The sequence below is a fragment of the Corylus avellana genome, chromosome ca4, assembly GCF_901000735.1.
Source record: "Corylus avellana chromosome ca4, CavTom2PMs-1.0".
In the NCBI taxonomy this organism is placed as follows: domain Eukaryota; kingdom Viridiplantae; phylum Streptophyta; class Magnoliopsida; order Fagales; family Betulaceae; genus Corylus; species Corylus avellana.
In genome coordinates this window covers 13,422,549-13,428,508 of record NC_081544.1, presented here as the reverse complement: position 1 = coordinate 13,428,508, position 5,960 = coordinate 13,422,549, and positions in this window count along the sequence as shown.

The window sequence follows — 5,960 nt, the reverse complement described above, 5'->3', positions numbered from 1 at the left end:
AAAAAATGTTGGGATTATGGGATAATCCCAGTGAATCTTTAATCCACGAAGATATTCCACGTTTAGAAATGAATACATTGTTTATTTATTATATCATCCTTGAGTTATGACATATATTATATGTTACATGAGTATTACATAATTTACATAAATTGTTCATCCAATATGTAAAAGGGTCATAGGATAACATTGAATATGGATAAGGGCGTGAGTAACGTTGTTATCAGACAAGGTCTTAATCCATAGATCCTTGTATCCTTAAAGGTTTAAAGTTCGCAATTAGTCAATGGAAATAGGTATTCCATTTTGATAAGACTGTTACACATCGAATCTTAATGATCTACCTTGATAAAGTGAAGCTGTGTCTTCGGGATTTATGTGTAGTGTGGTGAGTTCCTAAAGCACTGAACGGACCAATGAGTTGTCTTTTCAAGAAAAATACTATACATTGAGAAAAAGGCAATAAACCCCTTAAAAGACTTATTTGGACTTTGGTTCTAAATTCTGAGAAGTTCGTGCGACCAAATGTGAAAATGTTGATTACTTAGATGTATCATAGAGTGAGACCTATTGTCGATCAATAGAACTCACTACATTGGGTAATAACATTTGAACATTGTGGGAATACAAACTTCAAGAAGAAATCCAAATCTTTTGTGAGGTAGACAAAGAGATAAGAAATTTTCCTTTACAATAGATCTTTTGGATATTGTTCTCAAGTCTCTGGCCATAGCATTTTGGTTGGTATACCAAAATATATATGTGATTTATCACATTATAAGAATATCTTAAAATCAGTTACTTAAGGAAAAGAGGTAGAGAATTAAATGGTAGTATCTTTGACCTTAATTTTGCTACGAAAGATTTCATAGAAGAATCACAAGTTATTATTAAGTTAAATGAATTAATTGTTTTTAAGCAAAAATATTTGTTGGAGTGCAGTCACAAGTCACAATTATTTAGTGGAATTAATTGTGACTAAAATATTATCGCGTAACGAATGTCGGGAGACATGATTACGGAAATATTTAATCCAATAATTATTTTTTCCTTAGAGTCCCTCACCAAGCTGATATATATCTTAACCATATAATAGGCTCTCTTATTTATATTTGGGCTAAGTGTTTTATTTAATTAAAACATGGGCTAAAGAAATTATTTAAAGTTAGGCTTGGGATAAAACCCATGGACTTTAAATAAAGCATGAAGGCATAAGGCCAGAAATTAATTTATGGTTCTATGCTATGGACTGCAAAAGAAAGGGGCCTGGGATTAAAACCCCATGCCCATGCTCCAAGGCAAGGGGAGGCACGGCCCAGAGAGAATTTCTCCCTAGGCCGTGCGGCCACACTAGGTGGAGCTAAGGTTTGCCCTAGCCGACCACCCTAGTGTCCAAGTTTGACTTGTACTATGTTTTGCCTCCTCTCCCACATTGCTTAGATCTAAAACTTCTCTGCCCAGCTGTGCCTATAAATAGAGAGGAGCCTAGAGCTCTCAAAATATTCAATCAAGTGTTCTTGATCATAGTTTTCGCAAATTCTCTGAAAACTATCTTAGTTCTTTGTGTTAACTCCTGAAGAACAAAAGTTTAAGTTTTGAAGAGCCAAACAAGAGTCCACACTCTCTTGGTTATAATCAGTCATTGGTGAGAAGATCTAGAGGCTACGATCTTTCGTGTTCATGAAGTTCTTGAAGAACAAAAGAAAAGTTCTTTTGTCAAAAGCCATAGAATTGGCCATTGATCTTCTATGTAAATGATTCTTGTTCATGCTATTGTTAAATAGGCATTCGTTCTTCGTATGTTCTTCATAAAGAATTCTTGGGCATGGGAATACGATTCCTTTCCGCTGTGCATGTACTCGATTTGCATACGTGTTCCCAACAATTGGTATTGGAGCCATCTTTATTGAAAACATGATGAACAAAAACAGTTTTTCTTGTTTTAATTGTTGAAATTCGAAATTTATCCGAGTGGTTCTAAAGATTGAAAAATTTGTTTTGAACTAGAACATGTTCTTGAACATGTTAAGATCTAAATTGGAAAATTTCAGGTCGCTTGTAATTCGTATGCTATTTTGAATTGAATTTAGCAAACATAACAGAATTGGAGTTTTTATTGCAATGCCTATGGGAATTACAACTTTTTCTAATGTTTAAGACTTGTTTATACATGAAAAATTCGTGGTTGACACGATGGTTTGAACAGATCTTCATTTCAAGTTAAATCTAAAGAGTTATGAGTCGTTGAAAAATCATCGACGAATCTAGAAAAAGAAATTCCTGCAAGCAAGGATAGGTTATAAAAATTTGTTAAAATTTACAAGAAATTTGATTATCAAACATATTGTATAAATGATAAAATGTTTTGTAAACACAAAATGTGAGAACTTTGGGAAATATTATTGATCATGGGAATATGTTGCTATGAATTTGTGAGTGCGGATTCCGACACCTTAGTGCTTCTTTACTTGATTAACTTCACTTAATTTAGTTTATGCTTTTGATTTTTCATTCACAAAAACAACCTCCCAACTTTTGGAACTAGGTTAAGGTTAAATTGGTTTAGACATAAATTCTGCTTTCAAAAACACAATTCCCTGAGGGATTGACCTCGCACTTGCAATCCATTAACTGCAAACGATTTGTTCACTTGCGAGTTTTAAATTTTGTTACAACAAGTTTTCAGCGTTGTTGCCGGGGAATTATTTGATTTTTAAAAACAATTTATTTCTAAATTGATTTTATCTTTCTACTGGTTATAGTTAGGATTTTAAATTCGACAATTTGTTTTCTTTATTTTATTTTCTATCACTTACAACAAAAAAAAAAAAAAAAAAAAAAAAAGAAAAAAGAGAAAGGTTGTGTTTTTGTTCTTTGTTTTGCAGTTCGAACCGCACTGTCTCTACACACCAACGCAAGTGTGATCGAGCGTAGCCTTGCTTGCTACGCTCGAGCGCACCCGCGGCAAAGGCAGCACCTATGGATTAGCGCACTCATAAGAGCTAAAATAGTCATATTTTAGCCTCTTAATTTACATATGTTAGGCTCTTAGTTTTGTTATTATTTGATGTTTTGTTTCCTTTTTGTGTTTTATGTCTTTTTATAGGTTTTTGAAGAAAATGAAGCAATTTTGGAAATTTCAGACTTAAAGGGCATTTTTGGGAAAATCTGGAGCTTTGGGATCGAGCACAAGCCACCAAGATTGAGCGCATCTACGCTCGATCGCACAAGACCTAGGCTCGAGCGCAGCAACGCTCGAGCACCAGACCAAGGACCGCTCGCACAAGCAACTGCGCCCACGCGCACAAGAATCAGGCTTGAGTGCACATGCGCTCGAGCGCAACATTAGTGGGATCGATCGTAGAAGTGCGATCGAGCGCAACCTCTTGAGATCGAGCGCACTCGTGCGCTGGAGAAAAACTAGATGCAGCCAAGACTCATTTTTACCCCAAATTAGGCTTTCCTAATTCTAATTGGACTAGGAAGTTAGACTTCTGATTTTACTAGGTTTACTAGAGCTTCTATGTTTTCCTAAGCCTATAAATAGACCTCTAAGCCTCTAGGAAAAAGGATGGAAAAGCAGACACAAACTTTGGAAAAGAATTGAAGGCTAGATCAAGAAGAGTTTGAGTTTTTCTTCTCTTCCCCTTTTGTTTTTGTTATGTAATTAGTATTTTAATTAGGGATAGATTAAAGCCCTAATCATGTTTGTTTAGGCAATATTGGCGCCTTTGCTACAATTATCTTTTGGGTGTTTTATTTGATTACTTCCTATTTACTTGAATTCTTCATATGAATGTGTTTGGATTTATGTTATTTAAGTCAATTTAGATGACTGAGTCCTGGGCTTAATAAAGTGACAAAAGAACCTCATCACAGGTTCTTGGGCTAATCAACATGGGGAACCGAGAGTAGATACCATGCCCTAGGCCTTGTGTGTTTGTCAATTTCCATAGATTTATGATTCCTTAAAGAACAACTTAGTAGATATCATGCTAAATCCTTTGGGGAAGAAAAGAACTAGAGTAGATATCATGCCTAGTTCGTTGTTTAGGAAAATCAATAGCTTAAAGAGTAGATACCATGCCCTTAGGTTGACAATCATTAATTATCTAGAGATAATTGGAATATTGGCATATTGTTAATCTTATTTGAATATGGTTAGCAGTGGATTTCAAAACCCTAATCCTTTTTAGATTAGTTAATCTTTTAGTTTTATTTCATTAATTCAATTAAATATTTGACATCTATTTAATTCGGTTAATTAATTAGGAAATTACATTCTAAGCATAATTTACCAATCCTCATGGGAATGATCTCGTATTTGCCTAACTATACTATCGTTTTGATCTTGTGCACTAGCAAGTAAAACGTACTAAATATTGTTTATTAATTTATGTAGTATTTGGCACAACAAGCTTTTGGCGCCGTTGCCGGGGATTGTGTTAAATTATGTCTAGAAATTTTTTTCCTTTTTTTCCTTTAGTTTAATTTAATTTCTTTTAATCTTGTCTATTTTATTTCATTTGTTTTTGTTTGTTTGTATTTCTGTTTTTAATTTTATTTTTCTTGTTTTTGTGTGAGTCGTTTCGGTTCCAGTCCGCAACTCTGATATTTTATGTGGCAGTGTGATTGATCGTAGGTGGTCTGCGATCGAGCGCATCACTGCGACACAGCATTACTGATGCTGCTGTGAGTCCTTCATGAGTCAGTGCTGCAACAGTTTTCTGTTTTTTGTTTTGAATTGCTAAGGGACTAGCAATATGTAAGTTTGGGGGTGTGATAAGCGCTAAAATATTCATATTTTCAGCCCTTATCTTACATGTTTTAATCATTTGGTTTTAGTTAATTAGATCATTTTACTTCCTTTTTGTGTTTTTGTTGTTTTTACAGGCTTTTGGAAGAAAGTGAAGTAAAACTGGGTGATTTAGGCCAAAAAAGAGAACACAGGAAAATTGGAGTTCCCTGGTACTGCGATCAATCGCAGAGTATCTGCGATCGAGCGCAATACCAGAGGAGATGCTGAACAAGCCAAGCTAGAAGCGATCGAGCGCAGGCAGAAGAGGCATCGATCGCAGATGTGCGATCGAGCGCACACGGGCTGCGATCGAGCGCACCCGTGCGCAGGAGGCATTCCAAGTGGCGGCTACAATGTACCTATTTCCATAATAGGGTTTTTCCAACTCCAAATTGTAATAGGATTGAAACCTGCAAAAACCCTAGGTTTTACTACTTTTCCAAGGACTTCTAAAGCCTATAAATAGACTTTTAAACCTTTAGAATAGGAGGCTGGGAGGAAGAGAAGGATAGGAGCTCTCAAGTTCAAGTCTCGGGTTTATTCTTTTCCTTGCTTTTATTTTACAAAGATGTTTAACACAAAATCTATGTGTAGCTAATTTACTTAGTAGGGCTAGATTGAAGCCCTAGTTATGTTTAGTTAATATTTCAATATTGGCGCCTTTGCGATGGTTATGTTATGTTATTTAACTTGGTTAATTCCTACTTTCATGAATTCCTCATATGTGTGTGCCTGATCAACATATGCATGTGGTATGAACTAGTTAATTAAATCAATTTGGATGATCGAGTCCTGGGTTTAATGTTAGTAACAAAAGAAATCCACACCGGGTTCTTGGGTTAATCAACATGGGGAACTGGGAGTAGACACCCATGCCCTAGGCCTCATGTGTTCGCCGATTTCCACAGATTCATGCTTTCTTAAAGAACAACTTAGTAGACACCCATGCTAAATCCTTTAAGAAAGAAAAGAATTAGAGTAGACACCCATGCCTAATTCGGTGCTTAGGGAAATCAATAGCCTAATGAGTAGACACCCATACCTTTAGGTTGGCAAGCATTAAATATATATAACATGATCAAAACATTGGCATATTGTTATATTAGCTAGATATAATTAGTGGTGGATATCAAAGCCCTACCTTTTTATCATTATCACTTTA